The sequence below is a fragment of the Orcinus orca genome, chromosome 2 (genome assembly GCF_937001465.1).
Source record: "Orcinus orca chromosome 2, mOrcOrc1.1, whole genome shotgun sequence".
Lineage (NCBI taxonomy): Eukaryota > Metazoa > Chordata > Mammalia > Artiodactyla > Delphinidae > Orcinus > Orcinus orca.
The window spans coordinates 88566948-88586663 of record NC_064560.1 but is presented as its reverse complement, the minus strand read 5'-3'; the positions used below and the strand labels follow the sequence as shown (position 1 = coordinate 88586663).

Sequence of the window (19716 nt, the reverse complement as noted above, 5' to 3'; positions counted from 1 at the left end):
CTTACTTTTCTGCAGTCAAGTGTTCTGGCCCCCCTGCCATCTTGAGACTTGAGCTGGTGATGTGTCCAAACAAGGCGGCTCTTTGACCAGCTCTAGGGAGTTCTGGGCCCTCAACACCGTGTGAATCTGTTGATGACAAAACCAAGCACTTCATCTCTGGGCTTGATTTGACTTTTCCAAAGCTGAAACACGCAGAGTGTTTGAGCAGCAACAGATTATAATCTATCTGCTCTTCCAGGGCAACAAGTATCTGAAAGTAATTTGAGAGCCATTAACCGATGCTTGCATAATGCCTGGCTCACACCAAATACCAAAAAAAAACCACTGGCTAGGATTGCTACTCCCCACATCCTCCCTCTTCCCCACCTCGAATCTCAGAGTTGGACAGACGAGACCTTAGATACAAAGGTTGGTCCTCAGTCCCGCCAAAAATATGGATAGCTGTTACAGAATTAAGTAACCTACAGTAACACTTAGCACTTAGTGTATATAGCAAGGGCTGTTGCAGTACTTTAAGTGAAGGAAGTCTCAACACAGCCCTGTGAGGTTTTTGATTACCCCATTGGATGGACAGGGAATCTGAAATAAGGATGGGGGAGACATCCTTTTGCCCAAGAAATATCCAAACCCAGGTAGCTTGCCTCCCAGCAAGGCCTCTTAGCCATGATGCTATTTATCCTGCCCAAGTCCTCCCTACCATCCCGAGCAAGTGGTTATCTAGCTTTCCTTGAACACCTCTGCGATGGGGTGCTCACTACCTCCAGAAACAGCCTCTTGTTGCCTTTGAGGACAGTTCTGTTGGACAGAAATTACATCCTGATGTGGAAATGAAATTTCACTTCCTGCCATTTCTACCCATTGTTCCTGATTCTGACCAGATCCCCCCCCCCCGCCAAGAATAACTTTAAACTCTTTCCTCAAACTTCATAGGCACAGGGGACTTATTAAAATGCAGATCTGTCTCTAGAGATCTGGGGTGGGGCCTGAGGTTCTGTGTTACTCACAAGCTCCCAAGTGATGGTGACACTGCTGGTCCAAGGATCACACTTGGAGGACAGAGGTCCTAGATGAAGAGCAGGGTCCAAACCAGCCTGCCACCTGTCTCTATAAACAACATTTGACTGCAGTACATCCACGCCCATCTGTTTACATATTGTCTCCAGCTGCTTCTGTGCTACAGCAGAGTTGAGCAATTGCGACAGAAACCGTAAGGCCCACAAAGCCTAAAATAGTTGGCCCTTTACATAAAAAGTGTGCCCGCCCCTGCTCTAGATGACCACCCTGCAGACCTGGAGGAACACTGCCCTGCCCCCTTCCCAGCTCATCTCAGGCCTCAAGTCCCCTCAGCATCCTGGTGTCTAACTCCCGAGCACATTCAGGTTGGTCGGAAGCCCACTTAAAGGAGAAGAATCACCCCAAATACTGATTGGCAGGAGTGGGCGGGGACCATTCACTCCCCGTTCCTGAGGTTCTATTCTCTGTTCCCCCTCCCCTCCCACACTCTCCACTGCTCCACAGACTCTCCTTGGGCTTTCTGCTTAATAATTGATACCAATTGCTGCTACCAATGTCGACTCTCCAGTGCATTAGGAATTCTGCACCCGGGCCGATGCGGATGCAGAACAGGCCTCCCCTTCCTGCGGGCAGTGGAGGGTAGCTGGGAGTGGCCAGAGATATCTGGCCATCCAGAGATGCATCTCAGAGCCAGAGGGCAGGGACCCAGGCCTGGGAGGTGACCAGGGGCCTATTCATTACCCCCAGGACCACAGCTCCCGTGACCTCAAGGCCTGTGCTCACTGCAGGGTCATCTCTGGTGACTGGGAATGGCTCAGAGAGGCCTCCTTGCAGCTCAACAAGGAAGCCTTAAAGACATGGCTCTTCTCTTAGCAAGGCAAGAACCCCTAAACAGGGCTGATTCAGGACTGAAGAAAGTTCCTGCTATACCTCACACCTGCTTTTTAAAAATGCCTTTCCTTCTCTCAGCATTGTCCAAGAGAACTTTCTGTGATGATGGAAATCTAACCGTGCAGGCCAATATAGTCACCGTTAGCCACACGTGAAATATGGCTACTATAACTGAGGAACTATATTTTAATTTTAATTAATTTAAATAGCCACACATGGCTAGTGCCTACTGTACTGGACAGTATAGTGTCCAGTTCATGTATCAAATTCATTAGAATTTTATCCCTTCAACTCTCTGGGGCCTAGTCAAAAATTTCCCTAGGGAGAAATTACATTTTGGAACCAGTAACTGGTTCCTCTGTATGAATCTGGGCACTGAGAATACTGGTTAATTTGGGGAGGCCAGAGAAAAGGGAGCTGGAGGTCACCAGGACCCAGAGAGGGAAGAGAAGGGGCAAGATCAGGCCAGTTAGAGACCAAAACATACCCCAACTTTGCCAACTTGGGGCCCAGCTGGGACCTTGAAGGTGACCAAGTTTCTACTGACAAACGTGATACTTGATAAATGGAAGGAAGGAAGGATGAGAAGGAAAGAAGAAGAGATGGTGGACAGAGAACTGATTCATCGTGTCCTTAGCTGTCCTGGAAGCTAGTTTAAGAAATAAAATCATAGGGACTCCCCTGGTGGCACAGTGGTTAAGAATCCGCCTGCCAATGCAGGGGACACGCGTTCAAGCCCTGGTCCGGGAAGATCCCACATGCCGCGGAGCAACTAAGACTGTGGGTCACAACTACTGAGCCTGCGCTCTAGCGCCTGCAAGCCACAACTACTGAAGCCCACACGCCACAACTACTGAAGCCCATGTGCCTAGAGCCCGTGCTCTGCAACAAGAGAAGCCACTGCAATGAGAAGCCTGCGCACCTCAATGAAGAGTAGCCCCCGCTCACTGCAACTAGAGAAAGCCTGCTCGCAGCAATGAAGACCCAATGCAGCCAAAAATAAATGAATAAATAAAAAATTTTTTACAAAAGGAAAGAAATACAATCATAACAGCTGAGACAACTGGAAAGCAACGAGGTGTTCATTTATGGCTGTGTTTTTTTTTTTTCTTTTGCGCCGTGCTGCTCGCGGGATCTTAGTCCCCAGACCAGGGATGGAACCCGGGCCATGGCGGTGAAAGTGCTGAGTCCTAACCATTGGACCACCAGGGAACTCCTCAGTGCTTCTGAATAAAACAGAAATTCCAGTGGGGGTTGAAGAAATCTTGGGAGGAGTGGGAGTCGGCTCAGGCCAGGCAATGGGTAGATTTAGTTTTGACTAAAGGAAAAGAAAAGTCACTCTTGGGCGGGAGGATGACTTGAGCAGATGGGCAAAAGCGGGCTTTGAAAGCAGCCTGGTTAAGCGGGCAACAGATCCCAGCCACCTGGGCAGGGTGACTGGCCAGCGGCAGGGAAAGGACTAAGGACGGATGGCGGCCGTGGAGCCAGACTTGGGGGCCTGGACAGCCCCAAGGCAGGAGTTTGGGCTTCCGTCGTTTTCTTGCTTTCTGAGAAAGGAGGAGGAGTGGTCCAGGGTTCCTGCAGAGGTGTCTGAAAAGGCCACAGAAGCAATGCCAAGGGTCAAGGGTGGGAAGGAGCCAGTAGCTGGGCACAGTAGGTACTGGTACCATTCATGCAGGATGCGGGCTCTAACCAGCAAATGACACCTTCTCAGAGCTGCACTGCGGTCTGAGACACTTCCTGTCCAAGCCCTGTTCCTGCCCTCTCTCCTTTCACAGGTGTCACACCCCCGCTTACTCCTCGGCCCTCATCCTCCACAGGTGTTTCCCCCAGTAAACTGTTTGCGCGTCTAATTCTACCTTGGGGTCTGCTTCTCGTAGGACCTGAAATAACAGAGTAAGAGACAGAGAATCCTATTCTCTCCTAAGGGACTATACTCGCCTTGAAGGTTGAAGCATCCCGCTAACCAAACAGCCCCTGACAATGTCTCCGGGACATAGGAAGTGCTCAGGACACACTTACAGCGTGAATATGCACGGGCCGCGGGGAAGGGGTCAGGCTACCAGAAGCTGGGGCATGGGAAAGCACGTCACACACTCTGCCTGGGCAAAGCCCAGTGACAGTGCCCAATGTCCTCCCCATCCTGTTCTCATCCCGCTCCCTTCTGGTAGTGACCCCCAAAGTTATGAGCAGTGTGAACACTCCTACATCAGAGTCCCTGGGGGAAGTGGGCCAAGCGTGCTCACATCTGAGACCCAGCCGCTTCACTTTTCTCAAATATGGGCACCAAATGTTTCAAACTTTTGATCCTGGAGCGATAACAGAACTGTGAGGAATGGGGAGAAGGGGAGGGAAACCGCAGAGAGGGGCTGAGTCCTTGGTAATGTTTTCCAGGGTTGGGGAAAGAGTGGGGGAGTAGAAAGGGCATCTGTCACCTCTAGTCCCTCCCCCGCCACGGCCCGCGTTGTTAGGAGTCAAGGCCGGCACAGGAGGCACGTCCACACACGTCATTTACTCCCCGGGTTCACCCATTCCATCGTTTAAATCTGGGCTTTTCAACCTTGGCACTCACACCATTTGGAGCCTCTCCATTTCTTGTTGGGGTTGGTGGGGCTGTCTTGTGCACTGTGGGGTGTTTAGCAGCATCCCTGGTCTCTCCCCACCAGGTGCCAGGACCACTCCCCACCCCCCAGCTGTGAGAGCCAAAAATGTCTCCAGATATTGCCAAATATCCCTTGAGGATCAAGATTATCCTGGTTGAGAACCACCGATTTAAATCATCAGCAGAAATCCCATTCTGGACAGAATAAAATAAATTCGAGTCCTGTGGACTGTTTTTCTCCCCGTCAATCTCCCCACAGTAAGTGCTGTTTTCAGATCTTATCGGGTCTCTGCTAACCTGAAACTCCCAAAACGGCCCTTTCCCGACCAGGTCCAGGGGGTCCCCAGCCCCTCCCCAGACTCCGGGACCATCTCTGTGTGTCCAGCCCCATCTTATCAAATCCCATTGGCCTGGCAGCCCAGCCGAGCCCAGCAGACAGCCACAGTGGGGCTGCCTGGCTAGAGAGTCTTCAGATTGTCTTAGTTATGTATGCCAGTGCTTTCTGGTGTGGCTCAATAATGTAGCTCTGCTTCCCCTCACTGCATTTAAAGGGAACTAATCCTAGCAGGGATTATGTTTGCTGCCCATCGCCGAACATCTCTTGATTTATTTATTCATTCAACAAATAGTTATTGAGTTCCTTCTAGATGGCAGGCAACGCGTTAGGAGCTAGGGATATAACCGTGAATCAGACAGGTACAGCCCTGCCCTTCCCAGTGCGGGGAGGTGTGGGCTCTGAATTCAGACCTCTGGGGTGTGAGTCCTGGCTCCACCATCTACTAACTGGCTGACTGTGGCACATTTTTGATGTAGGGCTCAATTCCTTCTCCAAGATGGAGATAATGATGGTTCCCACCTCAAAGGGAGGTGAAAATTAGATGGTGGGAGGCACAGAAAATGCTTAGCATGGGGCCTGGCACGTGTTAAGGTAAGAAAGAGCTCACTCTGTTGTAGGCGTTATCATTGTGATTATTCAAGACATTATATTCATGACATTAGAGTCTGGTGGGAGAGACAGACAAATTTAAGCTACAATTATACAGAGTGTGAAAAGCGGCCTGAGAGAAAGATGCAGAGAACTCAGGTGGGAGGATCAGGTTCAGGGATGCTTCTGCCAGGAAGAAGTGCTGCCTAAGTTAAGACCTCAAGCTTAAGTAGAAATGAGCCAGGGAGAATGAGGAAGTGGGAAGTGTTGCAGGCAGAGGGAAAGGCCTGTGTTAAGGGCTCAGAGACCAGAGCTTGGGGGGTGGGGACCCGAGTGCTCAGGAGGGCTGAAGGTGTAAGCTGGGGTTACACCCATCAGCCCTGTGGGCCATATCAAGGTGTTTGACTTGACCCTAGACCAATGGGAAGCCATGGGGAGTTTTCAGCAAAGGAGGGGCATGAGCAGATTGGATTGAGAAAGCTCACTCTGGCTGGAAGAAGGAGAAATGTGTGGAGGGACAAAGCTCCCAGTGAGAGGTGACGATGGCGTGGTTGGAGGAGTGACCGCAGGAATGGGAGGAGGTAGATGGGTTCCAAGTCCACAGAGCAGCAGACTTTGTGATTAGTACAGCTCCAAGCACATGGTAGATGACCCATAAATACCTGAAGGACAAGTGAGTGAACAGGGCGCAATAATCAGGTCTTTGGGGGATCACGCTGAGCCCAGAAGGGCCCCCAGAAATTCCTGTAACATCCAGCCCAGCGGCAGCTTCAGGAAGCAGATTAGAAACAAAACTGAAAACGCCTTCCTCCCTGCCTAGTCTTCCCCCACTGGCAGTCACGAACTGTGCCGATGAAGAGAGAAGGGGCAGAGACAGAGAGAGAAAGGGAACGATTGTCAGGGCAGCCAGAGAAGAACAACAAAACACGGCCCGGCTAGAGGAGCTGCTATCTGTGGAGACGCTGAAGAAATTAGGTCCAGAGTCTGGAAGGGCAGGAGCTGAGAGGAACCAGATCAAAGGCTCCAGAGATCGGGCTGCAGGCACCCAGGGCTGGCTGATGACACATGAGCTCACGCAGGTAAAGCGCCTGGTGTGCAAGGCGTTCTGCACGTGTTTGGGTTTCCAGGATGGAGAGCCCACAAGCCCGCCCCCCGCGGTGCAGAATGCCAGCTGGGAGCTTAAAACAGGTAGTCTGCAGCAACCACCAGAAAGAGCAAAGTTTTTAAATATCGATTTTTAATTAGACAACTAATTCTCATAAAACTTTAAAACATTACAGATAAGGCCAAAGTCCCCGTGCACCAACCTCCGTTCTACCTCCTCCCTCTCCTCTCCCCAAAGACGACCACCCCTCATTTTCCTGAGAATGCGTCCTAGCCTCTTTCTATTTATTTACACGTCCCCATAATGGGCCCAAAACAAGCTCATAATATTGTTTTGGAGGGAGTTTTATTTCCTTGCTTGCTGTTGTGGCTGTGAGTAGCTGTATCCTCCACCTACAATTTGCTTTCCTCATTCACAACATGTCTGGAGACCTGCCCAGGTGGGTCCCCAGGGATCTGCCTCACCCGTCCTAATGGGAGCACTGTATGTATTATATATTATACTTGGGGGATTTGGCCTGTGGACACTTTAAACAAGGGGAGAAAATCCAAAACACCTTATCCTTTAAGGATAGTATGGGCTAAAACCTAGAAGTATCTGTTTTTTAGGACCTACTGTACAGCACAGAGAACTATAGTCCATATGTTGTAATAACCTATAATGGAAAACAATCTGAAAAAATATATATATACATATACATATAAAACTGAATCACTTTGCTGTATACCTGAAACTAACACAACATTGTAAATTAACTACACTTCAATTTTTTTAATTATTAAAAAACCAAAAAGTAGTATTAATAGTGCCTGTGGCTACTATTAGAAATCAGATTATTTTCATGTCATGTGATAGTTGTTAGAGATATCTCAAAACATAGTTTATATTCATATCTAAAATTTACCATAGTTATTAGCCTGTCATGAAAGCTTGTTATTTAATAAACATACATTTTTATATAATTTTTTTTAAAGATTAAATCCCAAACAAACTATCTTCAAAAAACTCTGGACAAGGCCCAGAATGGTAGAGTCAGGAGGGGTCTCGAAGCTTCGAAGGAGCTGGGGCAAGTGTCCACCCTCCACAGGGAGAACCACATTTGGAGAACAGCTCAAATGGATGATTGAAAAGAGTTGCCATGGGTGAGAAGCTGGGCAGAGAAATTGCTTCCAGCCTTGTGTATGCTGGGCTTAACTGATACCACACCCAGCTGAGGTCTTAAAAGAAGATTCTCTCAGCCTTTCCTTGGGGTGGAATTCCAACCCTACCCTGGGGCCCAACCTGATTTCTGAGCTCAAGCACAGGGACCTCCTTCTAACGCGCTGGCAGAAGGGAAGATGAGGTGACCAGGAGTCAGTGGTTTCTGCAAATGTCTTCATCAGGCCACGCTGACCTGGCTCCTCACCCACAAGCACACACCCCACTCGCTTCTTGGAGAGGGAGGGGTCTTAGATCACTGTGGCTTCTATACTGGGTCCCTTCAGATCACACCCGAGTTTGGAGGACAGCCCAGGCTAGATTCCGTAAGACACGTCAGGTCAGAGGGTAAAATCAATGCAAGGCCATGGATGCTGAGGTGAAGCCGCAGGGGCTCTTGACTGGCCCTACACACCGACAGCATGGGTAGTCAGCGCACTCTCTCCCCGGTGATGCCTGATGTTCTGCACTACAGTTCCAGCACCTGCTAGAGGCCCTTTCCTTCATCTTTTTCAAAACTAAACTGTCCTCCAACCCCACTAGCCTGAAATTCAACCACCTGGGTTGAACACCCAACACACCCATGTGGATGAGCTGGGCAGGACGAAGACCCACAGAGAGAGACCCAAGGAGATGCCAGGCCTGGGCTGCCACCTTGGCTTCAGGTCACTGACTTTGATACCTACAGTGGGTTGCAGGCTCACAGGTGCACACTTTTCCCAGTACATAAACGGGAGCCCAACAGTGCCCTGCCGACTTCCCAGGGCTACTGCCAGCTCGGCATGAGCTCTAGGTGTGCTGTCCAGATGCGCATGGGGTGGGGGAGCTGGTAACATAACTCTGCACTAAGCCTCAGTTTTCTTATCCACAAAATGGAATAACAAGAGCCTCTACCTACCTCACAGACGGTTATGAAGACTGATGTAGACGCTGCAGGAAGCACCCAATAAAAGGGAGGTGCTACTAATCATAACTGAAATAATAATGATGTATAATGTAGATTATGAGCATGAGAGTCTGAGGATGTAGCCTCCAAGCAGACAGAAGCTCACTGCCCCTGAAGATGCCAGGTTCTCGACTCAGCTCTTCTGGTAAGAGGGAAGCCCCACCCTGATGCTGGCCCTCCAAGCCTCCACTGCCCCAACTTTATCTCAGTCCTCCCAAAGTCTCCTGACCTTGTGTGACCTGGGCGCTGCCATGACCAAGCTCAGCTGTAACTCACTCAGTTACCTCCACCCTGGACCTCAGGGTGGGCAAGAAACTGCACAGTGTGAGTGATAGGGTGGCCCCTCCCACCTGGTTAGTGCCCAGCATTTACTACAATGGGGTGACTGTCCTAAGGAGGCTCAGGGGCTTGCAGCTGGGGGTCCCCCAGAAACCTCAGGATGGTGGGCCAAGCAAGAGGGTAGAGCCTTTACGGCCCCTCCTTCGGTTGTTTTTAATTCTGTTGGCTCCCAGCCAGCACCCACCGTGCCATATTCCCCTTTCCTCCTCCCTGAGGCCCCGCACCGCACCGGATGTCTGAATTTTATCTTGTGCCCGCTAAAGCCTGACATTGGAGCCTCTCTACCTCCCTTATGCTAAACTGAAATAACTTCCAGAAAAACTCACAAGTGACCCCAATCTCCTGCTGAAACGAGTGGCCTGATCTCAACTGTGTGGCGAAGGTGGGGTTGTGAGCAAGTCACCCCCAGAAGTTCAGAAGGTCGGAGCTCAAAGGCCAAGCCCTAGCCCTTCACTTACCAGATGAGAAAGCTGAGTCCCTAGAGAGCTAGCGCCCACATCACAGCTAGCAAGGGACCACGTGTCTTTTGACCCTCCCCCCCCAAGCAAAATAAACCCCATCTGGATACCTGCAGCATGCTTTTCAGCAAAACATGGCTATAAACCCGTTCGCAAGTCTGTCTTAGGTGGGATCCCTTGTGGCTGTGGCCTTTGATGAGAGTCATCTGGGCAGATTCCGCGTGAAACGTGGCCTTGGGGGTTCGGGTCAGCGGGAGGTGGCGCCTGGCAGAGCCCTGCGTTCCCCACCACACACCCGGAAAAGCGGGGGGGGGGGGGGGGGGCGGTGGTCCGGGATGGCGGGGCGGGGGCTCCACGCGCCCACAGACCCCGGCGGCCCCCTCTTCCTGCCGAGGTGTTCAGGTCTGCACTTCCGGTCATGAACGCGCTCGCCGGTCCTCGCTGCTCTGGAAATTCTGGGAATTTCCTTTGAAGTCTGGGAGCCCTTTCATTCGGGCGCCCTCTCCTCTAATTCCTGCCTAAGCGCTGCGGTTGGCCGAGCGGTCTCCGGCAGAGGAGACAGTCCCACCCCCAGGCCCCGCAGGCCGCTCTGCGTCTTTGCTCGGGTGCGCAGCGCCACCTGCGGACCGATCGCCGGTCCCTTTCTAGCCGAGGGTCTGGTCGATCAGCGGGGACCAGAGGCCCAACCGGCTTGGTGAGGGCTCAAGACAGCAGCCGGTCTCACAAGCACAGGGTTCAAGGGGTTCTGGGTTCGAGGCCAGATGGACAACTTGAACTTGGGTCACCTGTGAGCGCCACTCCGTGCACAGATGGAGGACTCACCCAACTTCCTGAGCTGCTGGGAGGACCACAAGCAATTGAGCTTAGGTCTTGGGCAGTGCCTCGCCTCCTATCCCCCAGTCTTGCCACACCCCTCTTCCATGCCCACCACTCCCCCTCCCGAGACACCTCTGCCTCCCTGCAACCTCCCTCAGCGCTTACCAGTGCAGCCAAATCTAATTGCTGCTAAGCCTCAAAGCCCCCTCGGCAATCCTGATGCCATCTCCCCAGGACAAGGACTCCCCTTCCTTCTAAGGTGACAGTCAAGCCAACACGACGGACAGAAAGGCACAGTCCGTGAGCTGAGCGAGCACTGACGTAGGAGTCAGGAAACTGGAATTCAGTAAACAGTCCTGTGACCTTGGATAATTCACTTACCCCTCTCAGGGCTATTTCCTCAACTTTGAAAAAGGGGAAGTTCTGTTTATATCTAAACATCTTGATTAAAGTTCTCTTTCCAGGGGCATCCCTGGTGGCACAGTGGGTAAGAATCCCCCTGCCAATGCAGGTGACACGGGTTCAAGCCCCAGTCCGGGAAGATCCCACGTGCCGCAGAGCAACAAAGCCCACGTGCCACAACTACTGAGCCCACAAACCACAACTACTGAGCCCGTGTGCCACAACTACTGAAGCCCACGCACCTAGAGCCAGTGTTCCGCAACAAGAGAAGCCACAGCAATGAGAAGCCCACACACCACAACGAAGAGTAGCCCCGTCCCACTCCCTGACCCTCCTCCTGGGTTGGATTAGTACAGGGCACCACCACAAACTCATCCCCCGGACGACAGACCTGGGGAGGGGCAGCATGGGCTCTGCCCCTACATCTGAGAGTTTTGAGAGACCACCTCTACTCTCCATCCCTCCCACTGCACAGCCCTCCTTTCCCCCTTCATCCTGCCTACTTCTCTGCCGTCTGCTTGAGCAACCTGCCTGCCACAATGTGGCTGCCAGAATGGCCATCCAAAACACAGTTCTGACCAGGTCACTGCCCTGTGCAACACTCCAGTAGCTTCCAAGAGCCTTGAGGGTGCAGGCAAAGATCCACACACTAGCAGAGAGAGCCCTTGACTGTCTGATCCTGCTGCCGTCTCCAATTTCAGTCCTGTCCCTTCCCACCTTAGACTTGAGAGTCCCCTATGTGAACCTGCCTGTGATTCCCCCCACCACCAGCACTCCGCATCCCTCCACTTCACTTACAGGGACCCCTTTGCCAAAGTGGCCCCCTCCCTCACCATAGCCATGTGACTAACTTCTGCTCTGGGCCTTCTCCCCCTCCCCAGCTAAGCTATCTTGTCTCTGTGCTCAGAGCCCCAGTACTTACTTCTACCACCTCCCCTAACCATGTGATGTTAAAATGTCATTCAGTGTTCTTGTTGTTCCAGTTAGGTGTCTGTCTTCCCCCTCTAAATCGTGAACTCCTCAGAGGCTGTCTTATTCATCTCCAAATAACCAGGTGGCTCCTGGGATCTCCCAGCCCATTTAGCTCTAGTTTAGATGAGCCTCGTGGAGGACATGGCTAATTGCCTACCTAATAGCCATTTTCTGAGCCCTCCTTAATGACAGAACCCTGATTTTGTTCAGGGAGGCAATATGCCCGACTGAAATAGTCTCCTTCCCAGACTCTCTTGCAGCTAAGTGTGACCATGTGACACGTCCCAGGCAGAAGTCACTGGATGGGGCTTCTAGGACAGCTTTTCAAAAGAGGACAGATTCATGCATCTGACCTTTTTTCCTTCCCTTTTTCCTTTCCTGGAACATGGGCAAGATGTCTGCAGGAGAGCAGCTACCATGCAACCATGAGGACTGAAGCCACACAAGTAGAGCAGTAAGATAGAAGGAACCTGGGTCCTCCATGATAACCTTGAGACACTGTACCAACTCCTTGTTTAAACCCCTCTTTGGAGGGTTTTCTCTAACTTGCAGCTGAATGCAATCATAACTGATACAAACTATTTCCTCACCCAAGAGAATGGGCTCACATTCTCATTATCGCCACTGAAATTCAGCTCCTACTCATTTTTCTTTTTCATCCTGGAGCCTGAAGTGACAAGCCACAGCCCTCCATTTTCGCAATTTCACAGTGGGAATTAGGTTAAGTGAAAATATTTTCAGTAAAGACACAGACAGGCTACATTGTAGCATCTCACATTTATTCAGACTAAAGAGTAGCAAGCCTCATTCTTAGAAGTCCTTCAGCCACTCCGCACCCCTAGGGAACATATTCTGATCACATCCATTCGTGTAGTCCCCAGCTTCACACCCTCTTGCCTCCTCTCCCCTCTTTCTCTCTCCTCTGATCTTCTCTCCCCAGCCCTCGAATGAGCAAAAACGAATTCTTCCACGTTCTCACTCACAGCAACTTAACTATCACCTCTGTGGCTTGGACTCCTATGAGCACCCTCACCTTCTGTCCCAGTGGCTTACCAAGCTATTATTCCAAAGCTATTTTTCCTCTCTAAGCTGAATTCTGTTAGTAGAGGTTAAGAGCACTAATTTTTCACTCTCACTACATTTATCTTTCCATCATGTTTCACACAATATAGGGGCTCCATAGTGGGTTGAATTGATTGAAGGGAGCCCTGAGATACACACGCTGCAATACTCAACCACCTATTTTAAGAGGTGCCATGGCCTCTAACTCAAAGGAATAATTCTCCTGTGAAAAATGTCAGGCCACATAAAAGAAAAGATTGGTGCTAAGATCAGACAGGTAAAAGGCAGATGGCAGAGAGGCCCATCAACTGTCTGTCCCTGTGCAAGTCACACTCGGTCTCTGGGCTCAGGTTTCCCATGAAGAACTTAGAATGAAGTTAGAAGGAACTTTAAATCTCATCTTTAAAAAACTAAGAATGATATGAGACCCCTTTATATATTGGGGATATTTTTCCATTCCTTAGACTGTGCCCTTTTTTCTTGATTGATCTTGACAAATGTTTATTTTATTAATCTTTTCAAAACACTTATTTGGGGGATTTTAAAAAATTACCTCCAGTTTATGTTTCTTTTCTCTTTCTTTGCTTATCTTTATTATCACTTTCCTATACTTTCTGCGTTTATTCTAACTTCTTAAGTTTGATGCTTGGCTCATTAATTCTTAGGCTTTCTTCATTTCTAGTATAAGTATTTTTAAGGCTATAAACTTCCCTATACATATTGCTTTGGCTGCATCATCATGTTTTGCTATGTAATATTTTCATTAGTGTTCAATTCTAAGTATTTTCTAATTTATGATTTCTTTAACCCATGAGTTATGGAGAAGTGTTTCTTTTTTTAACTTCCAAAATAATGGGGGGGGGTTGTAGTTTCTTGCCATTATGATTGTTGATTTAATACTTAATTACATTGTGATTAGATAATGTAGTTTGTATGACAATAATCCTTTTGAAATTTATGAGGCTTACTCCATGGCCTTTCTTATAATTAATTTTCATAAATGTTCTATGTGTATTTGAAAAGAATGTGTGTTCTCTTTTTGTGTGCAAAAGTCATTACTTTTCTATTAGGTCAAAATTTGTGTTGTTCAAATATTCTATATCTTTGTTAATTTTTTATCTACTAGAAAAATCAGTTAATAACAGAGGGATGTTAAAAATCTACTTTGATCATAAATTTGTGGATTCTGTCAATTTTTGCCTTACATATTTTAAGACTTTTTTTGGGGGGGCGTTCATGTCACTTGGAATTGTTACATCTTTCTGGTGAAGAATGTTCTATCATTATGTGATACTCTGCTTCTGTGAGTTACACTGTTTTCCTTAAATACTATTTTGTCTGACAGTAATATCACCACACCATTTCTTTTCTTTGGCTTAGTATTTTCCATGCTTTTACATTCAGCTTTTGTGTATCCTTATGTTTTAGGTATGTCTCTTGTAGACGGCACATAAATTTTGCATATTTAAGAAATAACTAAAAATCTTTGTCTTTTACCAAGAGGTTTTAAGCTACTTTATATTTATTGTGATATTTGACATATTTTAATTCATTTTACCTATCTTATTTTGTACTCTACAAATGTACCACTCTGGCGTGGGATATTGATTGTGGGGGAGGCTATGTGTGTGCTGGGGGTAGGTGTAGAGGATATCTGGGAACTATCTATCTGTATTTTCTGCTCAGTTTTACTGTGACTCCAAAACTTCTCTAAAAATTAAAGTCTATTTTTTAAAAGAAAAGGAAGGGAAAGAAAATGACAGGCCCAGATCAGGTAGCAATCAACTCAAAGTTCACTGTGAAAGTCACTGTGAGGGTCTCTGTGGAGACCCTCATCTCTTTTACGCACAAGGAAGGACTCCTGGGCTAAAACTCAAGTCCCAGATCTAATAGTAAATGTGGCAATGCTACCAAGAAGACAATTTTCCCATATCAAAGTCAAAGCCTTCATAGCAAGAGTGGGACCCTGAGATATGGAAGAGACGACATTGGGTGAACAAGCCTGAGAATGTTGAACCCCAGATGCCCTAAGTCCTCAGGGCAGAAGAAGCTCCCTTCTCTTTGCTAGAGAAGAGTGGCCTCCTGAGGCCTGAAGACCATGGATAAACCTTACCTGAGACAGACATCTCCCAAAATGATTCTTGGCTTTCTCAAGATCTTCCCGTACCATTACTTGTTGCCTTAGGCCAATAACCAGGGTCAGGATTCAGCACAGCCCAAGAAGAGAAAACAGTCCCTCCTCTGGGAGGAAACTGCTTACGCATTGGAGGAATGGCAGCACCTTGCTGCTGAACACCTGCAAGAATCATGAGACCATGTGCGGGAGTGGATCTTGAGAGTTTGGGCTCACTCTACTTAGCTAAAGATAAGGTTGAATATCTTTTTTATTTATTGACATGGGAACATGTCATAACTCAGAGTAAGTGTCTTGGCAAGAGCTTTGGAGCCAGCCCTAAGATACTGCTGAGGCCTTATTCAAGGCTGGACTCATTGATGGCCTATGGCCCAGGAGGTGGAGATGCTGGAATGTTTGGCGTGATATTGAGGAAGGAGTAGAATTCTCAGGAAGGTGGGGATGTTAGAATGCATGTATTATATGAAAGCACAGAGTTCACTTTGTTTCCTCAAAGCAACCAGAACCTCCCCTCATTATAAGGCAATAAAGATGGCACTGGAAAGGGGTTCTCCAGCATCTTTTAGAAGCTCATTGGTGGTGGGGGCAATTCTCTGCAGGACAGGGTTGAAAGTAGCAGATGCTGCCATGGACCTGGGATCCCTAGAATCCTTGTGGAGATGACAGGATTCCAGACAGGCTGATGCTAAGGAGAGCATTCAATCAGCAGCAGCAAGGTGGACATAATTACTATAATAGGCAGCAAGGCTGGAGTGGCAATCAAGCCACCTTGACCTGTCGGGATCTTGGTGACTGCTAATTGGTCATGCTGTTCTGAGGGGCATGATAGATAGACAGTGGACTAGGGTGTTATTTGATGTGTATAACAACAACAACAAAAACCCCTGAAAAACAAAATACTAAGAGCTAGCAAGCAGAAGCTGCCACACTGGAATGCCGTGGTTCTGCATACAGTTTCCAGATCTAAGTCAGATCACAGACCTGGGGCCCATGGATTGAAGAGGAGGCCAGATCTCCTTGAGAAAGGACCCAGTACTATGATCCCAAGTATATATGATAAACCATTTTCTGATCCCTTCCCAAAGAGTCCTGCAGTCAGTTCCTATGGTAACTGTGCAGGGAAAAGACTTTTCAAGGAATCTTGGACACAGGATCTGAGCTGACACTGAGAGCAGGGGAGCTGAAATGCCTCTGTGGTCGCCTAGGTAGAGTGGGGACTTATGTAAGGCAGGAACCACGGGATGGTAGTAGGTGTGGACCCTCTCAGATCACATCCTTGGTCTCCTCTACAAAGTGGTGATCGTGACAGCACTGGTCGCAGAACTGAGAGATCTAAATGACACGCTCACAAGTCCACATAATCATCTTGGCCAGTGATAAGTGCCCGATTATTTTACAGCTTAATAATAAGAAAACTGGTCCCTAAACCAATCATGGAAAAGCAGAAAAATAAACACAGTCTTCTCACCTGACCAGTCTTGGGTACTACCCGACACTGAAAGTTTCCCATGGGAAGGGGCCGTGCCTTCTCCTCAACCTTTCCCAGTTTCTCCCAGTATCTCTGCTCTCCAGTTTAAGAGATTATTTCCCCATGGCATCAATGTGGAATGGAGCACACTTGACTAGGAATCAGGAGCCAGGGTCCTAACCCTGGTTCTTCCCCAGACAGCGATGTGACCTTGGGAAAGTCCCTCACCCCATTCAAGTTCCCAGTGTAAAATAAGCAGGTGAATTGGATGCCCACCAAGGCCTTTTGTTCATCTCCAGGACCCATAGACTTATCAAGACCAAATTCCAATGCATACATCTTTGGGGCCTCAGCAGTTCAAGGAAACTAAATTGAGTTACAATGGTCTCCTCACAGAGACCTTCGAGTGACTGCCTAACACAAATGACCAACTCGTTTCTGCTGGTAGGTAGCCTTCCAAGTTCCCAGGTACACTCAGCACAGAGCTAAGGGGCCAATGTGACTTTTGCCTTGTGACAATCCGTGAAGAATCTGTTTCCCACTCTCACCTGCACCCTCGGGCATGCCACTCTTCTGCCATCCAGTCTCTGCTTTCTGCCATCTTTGAATTCTTCACGACCCCGAACCTGCCATTTGTATCCTCTATGTGATGCTGTTTGCTGCCCAGGCAGGAGAGGAGATGAGAGGGAAGCAGGAAGCAGGATGGAGGCCCCGCGAGTCAGGCTCTCAATGGAGCCCGTGGGCTCCCTTTAATCAGAGACAGGCCAAAGCCTGGTTAGCCCAAGAATGCATACCTTAGGCAGATGTCTGCCTGCTGCTTCTAGAAAACTTTTATAGCAGCACTTTCTCCTCTCAGACTTTTGGCAGAGCTCTCACCATTTCTTCATATTAATAATGAAAAAAGAAAAACCCTCAACGAATGTGCAGTGAAATGAATCTGCAATTAATTTTAAATAAGCTTAAAATTCCATTGAAATGCCCTCCCTTAGTATTTTTATGGGAAATGGTTTTTGCTAGATATGCACACCATAAAGATCCCGAAACATACGATAGACAAAATCCTCTTAGGCATGAGAAAGGATAATTTGGTTTTTCTCAAAGCAACATTAAAAAAATAATAAATAAGGGATAGAAATAATCCAGCTTTTAAGGAAATATTAACCACTAACCTATAAACTATCCCCAAAAGCAATCTCTCTACTCAGGAAATTTAGCATATGGTTCTCTCCCAGCTTAACCCTTTTGCTTTTTCACATCTTTATGCATCTCTCCCTTAAGCCAAATCACGTAAAATTCCTCATCTCAAGAGGCCTAAGAAGGTCTTTTCTCGTGCATCCAAAATCAGCAACGACCCTAAGGCCAGAGGCTCCATCCTTCGCCAGGCTGGTCTGGCTGCAGGTCAGCCACACCCCAGCCAGGAGGGGCAGCCGCTCCAAGGCTCTGGGAAGCTTTCTTTTCCCCGGCCTCCGGGACATTTTCCAGATCCAGTTCCCAGACCCCTCACCCCTATCTGATCCCAGGCCAAAACTTGGCTCCAGTAATAACAAAGAGGCCCAGAAGATGAAAAGCTGAAGTCCTTTCCCCTCCAGTTGAATCCAGGTGTAATGTTGGCAGGGAGAGGTTCCAAGCTCCAGAGAGCCATATGAAGGCACGCTAAGGCAATAACCTGAAAACGAGCCCCATGTGGGGCAAGATGCCCAGACCTTTCACTTATTTTGCTATAAATGAGTTTCCTGGGGCAAAACAATTTCTTCCTTCAAAGAAAATCATAGTCAAAGGCCAAAGAAAAGGATGGGGAGAGGGGGGAAAGTGAAAGGGGAGGAGAGAGAGGCAGGAGGGAAGAGCCTCTGGGTGGATGGCCCAGGGCTTCCCAGAGAGCTCAACCAGGCCCCTACGAGGGATTGTAAACTCCCCCCTTGATGTTTGCCATGGGAGCCGCTCTAGGAGCTTTGTCCAGCCTTTGGGCTGATGCTATGACCCTCAGCAGGGAGACAAGCCATTGTGGTGGTTTGCCAGCCTCCCAGAGGGCTGGACCTCCTGCTGCAGGCTCCCAAGTGAGGTGTCAAAATCCCAGAGTAAAGCCTCGGGGGTGTGCAAACCGCAGGCTGAATTAGAAGGCTGCTCTCACCTTCTGCCTTAGTGGTCACTCAGATGCAGGGACTTAAGAAGGCAATCTTCAGGCCTGCCTGCCAGGAAACCTTTGATCTTCTTTTATCATCTCAGGGTCACATATATTTGGAGCTTTTGGACTTGACCACAAAATGAAAGCCAGACAGCATGCCAAGCTGCTTCCACCGGATCATTTAGAGTGGACAGCATTACAGGTTGAGCCAGAGCTGGTAGCCATCAGCCCAGGAAGGGATGTCTTATGCAGTGACCAGAAATGGAGACATGGAGGAGGGCAAAGGATCTTTACTGCCTTGGGTAACAGCTCATTCAGGTAGGGAAATATGGTCTGGCTGGAGGCTGCCACACTTCCCAAGATCTCAGCAGTCTCCTGGATCTGGAACCACCATGTGGAGCCCAGCACACTCAATGCCAGACCAACCACCATATCCCTCCGGTCAGTTTTCCCTTTAACTGCAACTTGGAGAAGGCTGAATCCTCGCTCCAGCACATCCGTCCTACCAAGATGAAGGGAGGGGTTGAAGGATTCATTTGTCAACAGGTATTTATTGAGCACCTACTGTGTGCCTAGTATTGTTGCAAGCACTGGGGATATAACTGAGAAAGAAAAGATTCTTTTCTCCAAGGAGTTGCTGCTTGGGGTACCAGAGTATGAATCCGCAGTCTTCAGAAATCATCCAACCTAACAACTCCCTTTGCCAAGGGGCCCCAAGGCCCAGAGAGTGGCAGGGCCTGCTCAGAGCTACCCAAAGCATGAACTGGGTCTCCTGCTCTCTAGAACAGTGTTCATTCTGCCACTCCATACTCTTACTCATCAATCTCACAAGGCTTTATGGATCATCTACTGTGAACCCAACCTGAGGACCCAGAAGACCCAAAGATAAGGCAGGAAGTGGGCTTCAGGATTTGAATCTCAGATCTGTCATTTAATATGTGACCCTGTGTGAGTCATTTAACTTCCCGAGCCTCCTCTATCAAGTGGCATCTGACAGCAACTAGCTCGCACTAGTGAAACTGTTATAAGACTTAGGGAGAAGGTTTGTCTACCTCCCATGGCTCAAGAACAGCTATGTAAATGCTGGACGCTATTACTAGGTCATGGCAACTGCCCTTCCCTCAAGTAGAGAGTCTAGATGAAAAGACAGAACATGGGCAATGTGGTTAGAATGCTGACACCCAGATGCGTGCCATGTGTCAAATGACTGGTGCAGAGGAGGGAAAGAGAATCCCATCCTTGACTTCCTGAAGGTGATGGGGC

The 19716-nt window shown here is 48.7% G+C and overlaps 1 long non-coding RNA gene across 1 annotated transcript in view; it reads right to left on the bottom strand.

Annotated features, from left to right (window-relative positions):
• The window catches only part of LOC105748323 (uncharacterized), a 59481-nt gene that overhangs the window by 20735 nt on the left and 19030 nt on the right, over positions 1-19716 (bottom strand). Inside the window, exon 5 of the long non-coding RNA XR_007476050.1 lies at positions 6-18955. This is a non-coding gene — a long non-coding RNA (uncharacterized LOC105748323). The remainder of the gene's footprint in view (positions 1-5; positions 18956-19716) is intronic.